Source organism: Dermacentor andersoni, chromosome 2 (genome assembly GCF_023375885.2).
Source record: "Dermacentor andersoni chromosome 2, qqDerAnde1_hic_scaffold, whole genome shotgun sequence".
Taxonomy (NCBI): Eukaryota; Metazoa; Arthropoda; class Arachnida; order Ixodida; family Ixodidae; genus Dermacentor; species Dermacentor andersoni.
Window position 1 is genome coordinate 237,569,241 of NC_092815.1, and position 14,407 is coordinate 237,583,647.

Consider the following 14,407-nt stretch of genomic DNA (forward strand, 5'->3'; position numbering starts at 1 on the left):
GACAGGGCGCCTATGTCGGAGTGCTTGCGTCCACAGCGGTAGACGACGCGAATGTCGTATGTTGTACTCATGGATTCGGAGTGCCCAGCGTGTTAGGCAGCCAGATGAATCTTTCAACATAGTGAGCCAACAAAGCGCATGGTGATCAGTTATCAGGTAGAATGGGCGACCGTACAAGTATAGGCAGAACTTACCAAGTGCCCGTACTAGAGCCAAGCACTCTTTTTTAGTCGCGCTGTGATTTACCTCAGCTTTTGCCAGCGTGCGACTCACATAGGTGATGACGTATTCGGAGCAGCTGGGCTGTCGTTGCGCGAGGACAGCGCTGAGACCGATTCCGCTGGCGTCCGTGTGTACTTCGGTTGCAGCTGTCGGGTCAAAATCGCGGGGAGGTAAAAAGACGAGGCAACGTAGCAAACGCCATGTCGCATGCAAGGGACCAGGAATACAGGCCCGCGCCACGGCGTAGGAACTGGGTCAAGGGCGACATGATCGATGCAAAATTGCGAACAAAGCGCCAGAAATATGAGCGAAGTCCCACAAACCTGCGAAGTCCTTTAATGTTAGCAGGCTTCGGGAACTCAGCGACTTCACGAAGTTTCGCATGGACGGGTAGAAAGCCGTTCTTGGACGCGGTGTAACCTAATAAGAAGGTAAGTTCTCGGGCAGCGAAGCGGCGCTTTTTGAGGTTGAGTTGCAGGCCGCCATTGGTTAGACACGTCAAAACGTGTGTAAGGCAAAGTAAGTGGGTAGGAAAACCAGGTGAAAACCACATCGTTCAGATAACATAGACACATAGACCACTTGAGGCCTGGCAGCGTATTGTCCATCAGTCGTTCAAACGTTGCGTAGATGTTGCAAAGTCCAAAGGGCATCACATTGAATACTTATAGGCCGTTGGGTGTCATGAAGCCAGGATTCTGGCGATAGGCTTCAGCCATCGAGACCTGCCAGTAGCCAGAACTCAAATATAGTGCCAAAAAGAATTCTGCTCCTTGAAGGCTGTCAAGGGCGTCGTCAGTGTGCGGCAAAGGACAGACGTGTTTGCGCGTTACCTCATTTAATCAAAGGTAGTCAGCGCAAAAACGAATAGACCCGTCTTTCTTGCGAATGAAAACGACAGACAGTGGATGCCGAAGGACTTTGGAATGGTTGAATAGCGCCACAACGTGGCATATATTCGGCTTGGTCTTAATATAGGCAGTTTTAGAATAGCGTTTTGTTGCTTTACGTACGTTACACTCAAGCGCCTTTGCGGGACGTTGTGATGCGCGTCCCTTCAAGACTTTGACATTAAGGTGTGGGAACGCAAACGTAAGGAATACGTTAAAGGACAGGACGCCGTTTGCTGCCCCGTGACAAACGTATCCAAGCCCAGACAATTCATCAGCAACCATTCTGTTGTTACTATGCGGACGCGTCTCGTCAAGCCTACGGACGCCGGAATCGCCGAACGATCTCTGAAATCGGACCGGCTATGCGCGCATAACTAGCGTTTCAGGTGAGGTTAAAGGAAGCGAAAGCCCGTTACTATAGTGTGACAATCAACGAGAGCGATAGCGTAGCCATCACGAGAACTCACGCTGAAGCAGGGAGCCATGGGTGCCGCCATGTTTGACGATGCTATTTCTTAGCGTCCTTAAATATTACAAACATTAAACTAGCAAAATACCGTGCTTTGTCATAGCGCACGTCAACCACAGAAACTGAATAGACAGTTTTAGAATAGCGTTTGCCGCCTTATACCTACGTTAAACGTAAGCACATTTGCTGGACATTACAGTGCGCGTCCTTTAAAGTCTTTTAGTTTGCCGTACGGAAATGCAAACGTGAAGAAGACGTGATAAAACAGGGAGCTGTCTGGTGCCTCGTGCCAATCGTATACAAGCCAATACGATCCATTAGAAACCTTCCTGCTATTGCTATGCAGGCGCGTCTCGTTAGGCCTACGAGCGGCAGAATCGCCCAACGATCTAAGAAAATGGACGCGCTGTGCGCTCATTACTAACCTTTCAAGTGAGTTTAGGGAAGGCCAAAGCTCATTACATTAGTTACTGGCAGCCAGCGCAAGTGAGAGAGCAGCCATCACGAGAATTCACGCTGAAGCGAGAGCCATGCGGGCCGCTATGTTCGACAACGCTGTTTCTTACCGTCCGTAAATTACGAACGTTACACTCGCAAAATAAAGTACATTATCATAGCGTACATAAACCACAGCAAGCGAATAACGTACGGGGCATTTGCAGTGAGGACGACGCTATTTCTTTACGTACGTAATGTGTTTACGTTTGGTTGCAAACGCTATCCTAAACTGTCTATTAACGCTCGGAACATGCGCAATGAGCACAACGCTACTTTACATACGCAATATGTGTTTAGGTTTGGTTGCAAACGCTATTCTAAAACTGTCTAATGACGCGACGCTCTTCGGCAGTGACGCGGTAGCCTTTTACACGCAACGGCTGGTGCAAACCGGCGCCAATGTGGTGCTGCACTTCAGAAGTTCGGCACAGATGCGGCTGGGAAACAGCGAGCGAATTTCCAAAGTGGTGCAAAAGTTGGAGAACCTCAGAGTGTTCGGCAGGTGTTAGGGTATGGGCGATGGAACTCGGGAACATGTCACTGGACGGCTCTGCAAGCGTTAAATGGGCGTGTAGTTCGTTGGAGTCAATATGGCAAGGTTTTTCTGGCACGTTAACAAAGAACGATGAGTCAAAAAAGGTCGAGACATTCCCCGAAAAGCAATTTAACAGACGCAGAAAGTGGATTGTGCGCAAGAATATTGCTGAGGCCAGCAGCGATGTCAAGCATTGCAAAAAGTAGTGGAACGGCTTTGCGACTCATGTAGATGTCAGACGATGTGATGAAAGTAGCATCGGTGACAGCACCGCAGAAAACTGGGACAAAAGCAGAAAGGCAAGGCTGAATGTTGGTGTCCTCGCGCTCGAGAAGTTTAGGCGGCCGATCTAGAGCTTCGTGGGATGGTGCGTCACACACTGGTGAAAATTCAACTTCAGCGCGTGCGCGGTCGATGACAGGATTGTGACGGGGTAGGAAGTCCCTCCCGAGGATGGCGTCACGTGCGCAGGCAGATAGAACAATAAACTCGACTACGTATAAGCACACGGGTAATACAGACTGTCAGAGGTGTAATGTGTTGCGCGCTTGCCGTGTGAAGCGACAGTCCAGAGAGCGGCGTGGTAACCTTGCCCAGTGAACGGCAGAGTGTAGCACGATCACATCATAATAGGATTTCTCCGCTCTTTCTGCGCATGGGCGAGGAGCAGTGGTCGCGAGAGAGAAATGTGGGGGACTTTCGGTCCTTGAAATTTCTCTTCGCCTAAGTACTACGGAGAACAAAGTTCTTAGCTCCGTTCGTCCCTAGCCGAGCTGGCAACACAGTCGACAGAATTCGTGGCCGGCAAGGCGAAGAAGCCGTGTCCAATGTGAGTTTGTTGCTATTTTTTGCGATGGTGGGATATTAAATTTTTATAGTCGCAGGGGGATACGTTTGGAAGTGAGGTGTCTTCTCGGATGACTTTAGTGGCAAAGAATTACATCATGCCGATGCATTGTTCATTAGTGTCGTTTAGCAAGGTCAGCATACCGCACACTTCTGGAGATTCGCGGGAACGGCAACAGTTTATGAATTCGACTGCCGTGCCGATGCGAGTTTGTTGCTTTTCTGGTTTTTTTTTGTTTTGTTTTTTTTGCGGCGGTTTCATGTTAGATTCTGATAGTCGCAGGGGGATACGTTTGGACCTGAGGCGTTTTCTCGGATGACTTAAATGGTAAAGGATTACGGCGTGCTGATGCATTGTTCGTTAATAACATTGAGCATACCACACACATCAGGGGAATCGCGGGAACGGAAACAGCTTGATTTCAACTTCCGTGCCGATGCATTAGTTCTTAATGTAACTGAGCATACAACACACTTGGAGATTCGTGGGAACGAACATTTTGTACTCTGTATGTGAAAGTACTAAAACTTACGTCGTCATGCAATCTGAGCCGTAGATCATTGTGAGAGCTGTGCAGCCACACTGGCGAAACACTATGCCCTGCGGATGAGTACGGAACAAATGTATGCTAAAGAAAAATGGTCGTCATGCAGTTTCATAGCAGTAGATCCTTGTGAAAGCTGTACAGTAACACTGATATTGGCTACGTGGTTTGTGCAATCAGCCAGCTCTTCCAGACTCAGAAAAGACTTAACACCGGAGGAAAATTTCTAAACTACAAGACGGCAACCTTATTTGATAAATCATAGTTTGGATGTTTCTAGTAGAAGCACTTGCACCAACGGAAACTAAGCTGCAGTAAAAGTTGGGCTTCAGAAAGTAAGTGCGTCAACATTACACCAACGATAAACGCAATTCCACTACGTGGATGACTTGCCTTGTATGAAAACATTGTTTTCACCTTTTGCTCTCCTGTTCGCCATGTGAGCATTGCGGATTAAGGCGAAGTCTCACTGTTTAGTACAATACGTTTGTCACTGGCTGACCACAAATGAATCGCTATCAATGTGTATAATGAGCATTAAAAAGTTCTCTTCAGCTCCTACTTTGCGACTGATGAGCCGGCTGTGCTTACATAGGTGCGGATCCACCTCCAGAGGGTCATCACTGAATTGCTTTTTTTATTTTTTGCAGTAGAGTGGACACCTGCATAAATAGTGTTTTTTCACTGACTGCACATAGGTTACCAGGCTTTTTATCAATCTTTTAAATTACCCACAAAGGCGTACGTTATCCTCTTCATTCAGTAAAGAGGGGTAAACATCGACAAAATGAAGCAGCTCAAATAGCTTGAACGTGTGTGCGTTTTCTATCCGCAGTGACGGACAAGATGGCTCGAGCGTTGCAGAATGCCGTTTGCCTAAAGTTAGCTTTGCCGCAAGGTGACAGTGTCGCGCAATCAAGCGTGCGCAGTGTATTGCGGCGAAGTATACCAAGAGTCAAAAGCGGCCATTGTCAGAGGACATAGTGTGATATACGTTCGCACCTGCTGTCTTGTCTCCTGTCTCAGTAAAAGCATGAAGACGCCCAACAAGTGTACTGGCAGGCCTTCAGAGCTATTTCGCCCGCGGTTGTAGCGATCTGAGCCCTTGTTTCGCCCACATAGAGTTCCCCGTATAGGAGCTAGACATCGTAACAGCCGGAATTAGTAATACGCGCTCCTTCATTAATTACCCTTGCGCACTAGCACCTCAGAATCGCTACGAATCTGCACCACGTAGCCAATATCACTGTTACTGTACAGCTTTCACAAGGGTCTACTGCTATGAAATTGCATGGCGACCATTTTTCTTTAGCATACATTTGTTCCGTATTCATCCGCAGGGCGTAGTGTTTTGCCAGTGTGGCTGTACAGCTTTCACAACGATTTACTGCTCACATTGCATGGCGACGCAAGTTTTAGTACTTTCACATATAGAGTACAAAATGTTCCATTCCCACGAATCTCCAAGTGTGTTGTATGCTCAGTTACATTAAGAACTAATTCATGGGCACGGCAGTTGAATTCACAAGTTGTTTCCGTTCCCGCGATTCCCCTGAAGTGTGTGGTATGCTCAATGATATTAACGAACAATGCATCAGCACGACGTAATTATTTGCCATTAAAGTCATCCGAGAAAACGCCTCAGGTCCAAACGTATCCCCCTGCGACTATCAGAATCTAATATGAAACCGCCGCAAAAAAAAAAAAAAAAAAACCCAGAAAAGCAACAAACTCGCATCGGCACGGCAGTCGAATTCATAAACTGTTGCCGTTCCCGCGCATCTCCAGAAGTGTGCGGTATGCTGACCTTGCTAAACGACACCAATGAACAATGCATTGGCACGATATAACGCTTTGCCACTAGAGTCATACGAGAAGACACCTCACTTCGAAGCGTATCCCCCTGCGAATATAAAAATTTAATATGCTACCGTCGCAACAAAATAGCAACAAAGTCACCTTGGACACGGCTTCTTCGCCTTGCCGGCCATGCATTCTGTTGATTGTGTTGCAAGCTCGGCTAGAGACGAACGGAGCTAACAACTTTCTTCCCCGTAGTACCTAGGCGAAGAGAAATCTCAAGGACCAAAATCCCCATATTTCTCTCTCGCAACCACTGCTCCTCGCGCATGGGCAGAAAGAGCGGAGAAATCCAATTATGATGGGCTCGTGAGTGTAGCGGCCGTAATAGAAACGGTGGTGCCTGTGTCCACAAGCGAAAAAGTAGAAACCATGTTAGCGGGAGACGAGCGCGGACTTGGGCAGTTCGAAGACGGCGGAGTTCTTGTCTCTTGAACAGCGGCGCTTAGTTTTCCTGATTGGTTGGTGCAGGTAGGCGATGCATTGGGCAGAGGGATAGTCGGCGAGGTGATTGTTAGCAGCGCGTTCCAAAGAGACACCATGCAGCGAGCAGTAGTGCTAGCTGAGCGTTGGCGATGCCGCTGGATCCTTCTTTAGACATGAATTTTGGTGGGAACCGACTATCAACAAGAAACAACAAGAAATGCTCATTGAACTCCTTCTCTTAATTCCCTTTTCAAACGAGCCACTTCTGTGATGATCTCTTCTTAGTCCCCACACTTGTGGCTGTTCTTGAGTGCAGTGCGTAGCGACGTCGTGCTTATTCTTGCTCAGCAGCCAGACCTACTTTTTACGGCTGTGGTAATTGTAAAAAAGGCTGTCTTTATGCTTGGGGAGAATATGACAGGTGAATCCCTTGTTTTAACGCGACAGCGTTAAGGAGCTCGTGTCGCAGAAAAGCCGTTGTCGTCGGCGTCCGCGGCGTTGGCCGTGAGTGATAAATCCCGGCAGACACTTCATGAATAAAAATCATCGTCGTCTTTCTTGTGTGTGTTGTTTTTAGGCGCAAAATCTTTTCAGTATGCAAGATCACCAACTAGCCCAGCACTTAACTCTTCTAAAATAAAAAACAACTTGCAAGATCGGCTGGGTGGGAATCGAACCAGGGTCTCCGGAGTGTGAGACGGAGACGTTACCACTCAGCCACCAGTTTTTTTTATTATTATCACCGGCTTGGCAAAAGAAAATACAATGTGAGTATTACATTGGCATAACAAATAACTAGTCAATGCCGGATCAGTGTGGTGTGATAAGAACGATGTAGGCTAGTCACTTTGTCCAAAGCACTTAGCCAATCAGGAGGATCACTCTTTACACAGAAAAATTCGCGTATATATAACACACTTTCAGTGAAGTATTCATGTGCTGGGGCCTGAACAATGCGCTCATGTCTAATATGCGTACGCGTTCGCGGGACCAGAGGGAGTCCCTGTCGATCTGTTAATGCTTCCGTGCATGCACAGTGTGTGGCGAACACTCAGCCACCAGTTCGATGCTTCAAAGCGGTCCAAAAGCGCCTCTAGTGAATGCGGTGTTGCCTTAGAAACGAGCCGTAGAAAGTTATACTGCGGTGTATATCGGTAATTATGAACATGTAACTTACAGAAGTCGCAGTTACACGAGTAGCGAAGTGCGTTTCCGCTACATTTCTTCAGCGCTTTCCGCACACGCAGAGCCATCTTGCGACAAACACAGAAGACCCCCTCCTCTCAATGTACGGCGCTGCCCCGACAGGTGGCGCGCCACGCGCGCATTGGGGTTGTGCGGGGACAGGTGCGAGGCACGTCGCGTCCGGACTCCCTCTCCCCTGACGACGTTTCTCTTTGCTCCCTCACGGGTTGCAGAATCAAGCGTCCTTCCATTCTTTAGATCACTATCTGTCTATCTCTCTGGCCGTGCCGATCACGACGTTTGGCTGGCGTGCATCGTTTCCCCGGGGCTCCGAGACACCGAGTTCTTTGGTTCGTTCCGCTTGCTCAGGTGCACGTTTCGTTGCCGCGCCGAACGCTCCGTTGCTCGACGCTCACCGCGTCCGATGCGGGGCGCCTCGTAAGTGATCGCTGCGCCGTAGCCCATTGTCTTACGCCCCTTGGCGGCTCGACGGGAACGCTGTCGCGTTCCACTCTTGAAGGCGAAGCTTAAGCGTCCTCCAATTTTCTTTTCCCTGGACCTTAACGAAACGCTACGCGGTTGCAGTTGACAGCTGCGGCCCACACAATTCGACAAGTGACCGTTGGTTTCCTGGGCGCTGTGCTGGACAGCAGACTCAACTGGTGACAATAGAGCTTTAGTTTAGGGGACGCAAGGCGTTGGGGTCCCTAGCGCTTGGGTGCGTTTGCGTTGGGGCACACAAGCAGAAACGCGTTATATGTTAGCGGCCCCAAACGCAAGGCGCACTGAGGTCGCATGCGCTCGCAGCGCCATCAGTGTCTGTTCGTTGCTGCGTTATTTTTTGAGTTGAAGGAGTGGAGGAGCCTCTCCTGTATTCTTTATTTTTCGCTAACAGCATTAGCGCCTCACAACCTGTTGCAGGTAAGTTAACGAGCAGCTTACTATGGATAACATTGTAACTTTTGAACCTACTTTTCTATACTCTAACTAGACACATGTGCGTCCTCACCAGACAGGTAAATCAAATAAAAAAACATCATCCATGCACTCCGTACCGATGGTAATCCAGCGAAGCTGAAATCTCCTGCCCGGTGTCTATTTAGCTGTTCCTCAGAACGGATTGGATCGATGGTAGACAAGTTGTGTTCGAACCACAATCGGCCGCACACACTGCAACTGTTGTGTTCCAGCAACTCGCGTCAAAGCGGGAGTTGGTCCCGGCCAAGTAACCCCCGCCCCTGCCACGTTGATATCGACAATGTCGCTGCTGTGCCTCGCGGGCGCAATCCGCCGGGTCCTCGGCCCGACGTCACCGCTGGCGATCTCGCTCGGCCGCGGCTTCGGCGGCGAAACGTTGCCACTTTAGTTCGACTTCGCGAACTAGCCAGACCACACGAGCCGCCAGGTCGGAAAGACATTGCCGCTCGCGCTCCGCATCGCGGGCCCGATCTTCTGCCGAGGCGTTGGCGCGACGCCGACGAGATCGCTCCCACGCCTGCTTTCCCGCTGTTGCTCGTAGGCCAGCTGCTCCTCGGGAGAACGAACGATGCGTGGCCGCCCCATTGCAGTGTTACCAGGTCGGACGAGGCGGTGCAGCTCAAAGCTAGAGAAATTGTAGTCCAAATGTAGCCAAACGAAAAATAGCAGAAACTATTGTAGCCAGATATAGCCATTTTTATTTCCGGTTTTATTTGCATATGTATTTTCGCATTCGACTACTGCAATTCTTTTTTGGGCAACCCTTCGTAACACAATGTCCGTGACGCCGTGACGGTCGACCCTTGATATCAACAACACCTACATGATGCTTGCATTAAGAACACCTTCTAGTTGGCCCCGGAAAATTTAATGTTCCAGCGAATCGCTGCACAGGGCGAAAAATATTCACCACGGTAAGAAAACCACCACCTCCACTCCGCAGGGCTGCCGTCGTGAATACACGATTGCCCGTTAGAGGCCCCGTAGCAAGCTCGAATTGTACCATCAATAAAGTTTCTTTCAAGCCTAGCACAGCGTTTTTATTATATCACTGATATTACTCAATTATTATTTCCAGTTATATATAAGAATATTAACGACGAACTCTGTTTTTTTTAACTCTCGTGAACGCAAAATAATGTTCACCATCATATGCCTAGGGTAGCCTAGGATAGTTCCATGCGCTCCCGCCGCTTGTTTTCGAACCACAGTAGCAGGTACAATTTCCAATTTTGGGCTTACATTGTATTCGCTGATCGTACATCACGGCACTGTTAAATCTGGCCAGGAAACGGTCATCTGACTCGAATGTTTTGCAGCATCTATGTGTGCAAAATCATTTCTAATGCTCGTGTTGCCAGTCTATTTATGTGATCGGCCTTAGTCACGGAGACGGGGTGGCGTTCGACCAGGCTACAGAAGCGTTCGACACAGGCAAGCGCAAAGGTGCGCAAAAATTTGGCGATGGCTTATGCTTTGCCTTTAAGAGTGGAACGGGATAGCTTTCAAAGATCCCGGACTGCGCGTCACGCTTCCCAACAACCGAGGATTTCATGCGGATGCGCGGAGGCGCACGCGATGGTGTTGCTTCAAGGAACCGAGTGGGCCGCGCCGCTCGGAGAAGAGGTTTGTGTTTGGCTTTCCGCGTAAAATAAATATGTTTTCTGTTATATTAAAACTAAACTCCGACGCTATCATAGGGCCTGTAGGGTGTGTTTCGGTTGTACTTTACGATTTTTCTGCTGTATTTTATTTTAAACTTACTGAATTAGTTCAGTAATGCCTCTGTGCCACGCGGAGGGCCTGCGTGGTTGTGGTTCGGGATGATTTTTCGCCAAGCGACGTCCAATACCGACGTCGTATTTCTTGCGACACGGGGCCCTTAACGCTGCCGCGTTAGAACCGATTTCGACAGGTTTGAAAGTAGAGGCTTACCAGCAGCGTTTTTTTTTTCTGAATGGTACGCCCAAAGTGCCACCATCAGTTTCCACCATCATCTTCAATTGTCTCCTCCGCGCGGGCTTACGAGGAGACAGTCGAAGGTGAGGAAGCTACGAAGGAGGGCGACGGGAGCGGAGTTGCGAGTAGGGGTGGGAAAGAAGCGTACTTGGGGGCCTTTCCCGCCGGCCTGATGGATGGTGCTAATTACCTACACTCTAAAAACAATCGTAGTCTGGGTTTCGCCTTTCTTGAAAACGCTGCACTCGCTAGTTTCCTGTCGAGATTGCTCTGGCATGCCGTTCGTGACTTGGAAGTACCGGGCTCGCAGCATTAAACAAAGGAAACGCGGGCGAGGCAGACGACGATTATTGTTGTAGCCCAAAGGGTGCAACTGTTTTAAGAGTGTAGGGTGCCTCGATAGCGCTACAGTGTACTAGAAGGGTGTAATGCCACGCTTCTCCATGGGAGGCAGCGCTGACATCGAGGCACCCCACTGCCATTGAAGCAGCGGAGTTACCGAGACCGCCTCAAGTGCATCAGAGATCAAAACCACCGTCTCAGACAACGGTGCAGCGAGGGAAGGGCAGCGGGGGATTGGTGGGCACGTACACACGCACTGCTGCGTTGCCGGCTCTGCCACCTAAAACATAGCCTTAGAAAATGTTTTCTACTAGATGAGAGCCACCTCTTGAGGGTGGAATAGGGCGCCACTTACAACCCAAAAAAAGCCAAGTCGCAGGTTTTTAGTAGCCCCGATGTAGCCACAAAGCCAACATGCCTAAGTAGACACAAATTTTTTTTTCTGTAGCCCGATTTGGCTATATATAGGCAGACCTGGCAACATGGGCGCTCTGCTGAGAGTGAGAAACCACGTCACTATCAGCTTAGCCAATGGCGCACTTTACCTTCCGCTGGAGGGTTTCTGTGGTTGCACTGCGAGCGTTTTGCTAAGGCATATACAGCTTCGCTGTAAAAAAATTAACAATAAGAAACAAGAAAAAAACATCTCCACGTCATCCTCAACGCACATTCAACTGACTAAGCGACACATTTTGTGACACAGCGTTCGGTGGGCAGCACACGGGGTCGCCTCAATACTCGCTATCGTGCGTTCAATAGTATGTTCAATAGCCCTCGATCTTTTCTTGTGAGCACCGGCGATTGTCACGATCCACCCGGGTTCGTGAACAAGGGAGGACTTGAGGCACCCTCCGTTACACGGGCGCTTCGCAGCGTGGTGGTGCTGAACGATGACTGACCCCCCCTTACCCCCAGTTTGTTTGTTAAATAAAAATAAACGTCCATGTTCAAAATATCCTAGCTGGGTCAACGCTGCCTGCTATCCAGGCGAGTAACGGTCCAGTGGCCTCCGCGGTCGAGTACTCCGCCTGGGCACCGGTGTTGACGGGTCGGGTGTGGCAACGCCGGGTGCTGCTTGAGCCAGCCTCGCTCCATCCGGACGGTCTGTAGTCGTCGGCCCATTCAGATGTCTTGACAGGTACCAGAATGCCCTCTCGCTGTAACCGTTGCAGCTCCTGGGTGACCTCGGAGCTGCAACGGTTACAGCCGTTGATGCAAGGATTAACCGTGGCGTGGCGGCTGGCCAGTGGAGCAGCATACCGTCGCTCGAGTCCGGTAGCCTGGAGCATTCTTGATCTCGCTCGTGCCTGACCAACCCTCTTCTTTTTGGACCATCACGAACGTCCCATACTGGCGCCGCTACAGAAGCTCCTCTCATGAGCGCAGCACAATAAAAGAAAGATGCGAAACTAGCAGGAATGCTCTGCACTAACAAGACAAAAGCGAAAAGTTCAAATCGGTCCTTACAGTTATACATACACAGATTTGAGCGAAAAGAAAAATATGCTGATCCCACGCACTGTGGGAATCGATGTAAGCGAAGTTTGTGCTGTTTGCTTTGATAGATGATAATTAGCTGTCATGTAGACGGTGAATGTGCCATTTCTTCGGCGTTTAGTCCTATACGAAAGGGGTGAGTTGATTTTAAACGTTAGCTTGCGTGTGCCACTGCTATTTGTCAGCGTAGTACACGGGACACAAAGGGAGACGTGTTTGCTTGAGGCGTCGTTGTGCGCTGTTGTTCCTCGAAGAGAGTTGAGCATTGCCATTGCCTCGCATTGTCATTGCCTCGCAGTGTTAAACTTTAATTGAATTTGGGCCAGTACGTGTCAAAACTACCATCTGATCTTCAAACACACCATAGTTGTGAACTCGATTAATTTGACACCCTCCTCGTGTTCTTTAACGTTCACCTAAATCTAAGTGCACTGGCGTTTTTGTATTTTGCTCCCGTCGAAATGCGGCTGCCCCGGTCGGAATTGAACCCGCGACCTCGAGCATTGCTTCAGCCGTCGAGCTACCTCGGGAGGCACAAAATTGTTTATTTCATATGCGAACGTTTCCGTAGTGTCGCATAGACCCTACGGTGTTTTAATGCGGCTTTGCATCTCCACGCCCTGTGTCAGTTGTCCACTTGACAAATTTGCACGTGGTTTATCTTTCAGAAATAGCAGAAGCGTAGCGTATCGCACGTTCAGCTTGCCCGCCACTGCTGCTTCCTTGCCTTCTCACGTAATCTTTTCCCTGTCTTGCCCTCTCCCGCTGTTTGAGAACTGCAAAAGTGGCAAGGCCGTTCCTCTGCAGTTCCTCTAATGCTTTTCAAGGGGGTAACGGATACATACAGCTATCAAGCGGCTAATGTGGCGATACCCAGGGGGCTCCAGCGGGCAATGTGCACATGCGATGCAATGGAAAGGCCCAAACGAGTTTCTCGCATCGACTTTCATCTCTACCACGCTCCTGCCACGTATATACACGCTATGAGCCCCCCATCCGCGGCGTGCAAGAACACAGCAGCAGCAGCAACAGCGCAAATATCGAAGGAAGAGGCAAAGAAAGCTTCGCTATTTACAATGTGGTGGGAGGCACAACAAAGTATATACAGTATGTACGATCAAGCGTGGGAGGCACGGTAACGTCATTCAGACTGTCCGGTGCTCGGGACTTATTTCGTGAAGGTGGCGCTGGCTATCGCGTGCGGATCGAGGTCGTTGTACGGTTTCGCACGGATCGCTGTCAGGAGAATGTGAATGGTTTTGCAGATCCGTTAGCGGCGGTGCCGTTGCAAAAGCGCCGCAGAAGCCTCGAGAGAAGCTGCCTGTGCAGCATTTGTGTGCGTTTCAGGCGTGCGTTTGGCTCGCATCGCTGAGGTGTAAGGTACAGGAGCATGGGTGGCGGTGAGACACAGGAGTGTTGTGCACTGCTTCCGGCGACACTGCACTCTTGCGAGTGGCGTTGTTCAATACACGCCTACGTGCACCTGACATCGGGCTCTCCCCGTGGTATCACTGAAGCCTCTGTTGAAGACGGGCTCCTGTCTGCTGAGGTGAGGCGCATCCGCTACCGTGGATGATGGGCGAAGGGATGCCGCCGCACCTTTTGCGTCACCGTGATAAGGGAGGATGCAGCATGGGAAACGCTGCAAGGACGCTTGTGTTGAGGTGTGTGATGTGGAGTCTTGGCGTAGTGATGGCGCTGGAGAGTGATAGCGCTGTCTCCGCGTCGTACTTCTGTCTCTAGTCCTTTTTCATGTGCTAAAAACGTAAATGTTATGGAATACAAACATGCCCAAACTTACGCTATTCCTGTTCTTCTAGTTCGGGGCTATGGAGAGCTGCGTCCCAACGCTCTTTGTTGTCCTTGCCGCTGCGTAATGCGCAGCACCGCCAGAGCACGTGTTCTAAGTCTGCTACGCTACCGCATCGCGGGCACGCGTATGAAGCCAAGGTTTTGGGAAATATTTTTCTTAATTATAGGGGATTGGGCTACGTCCCCGTCTGCAAGCCCCTCAGGGTGAGAGCTTGGGATCTGTTTAGCTTTATGCGCGGAGGCGGATATGGTCTTCCCCTTTACGCGCACGAAAATAGTGTTTGCATGCATGTTTTTGTTTTGCGCTGGTAAAGCAGGGAACTGTCGCAAATATAGTGCC

At 49.8% G+C, this 14,407-nt stretch overlaps 1 protein-coding gene across 1 annotated transcript in view; it reads left to right on the plus strand.

Annotated features, from left to right (window-relative positions):
* LOC126539906 (alkaline phosphatase-like) overlaps positions 1 to 14,407 on the plus strand; it is a 91,862-nt gene that overhangs the window by 65,627 nt on the left and 11,828 nt on the right. The window lies entirely within an intron of this gene.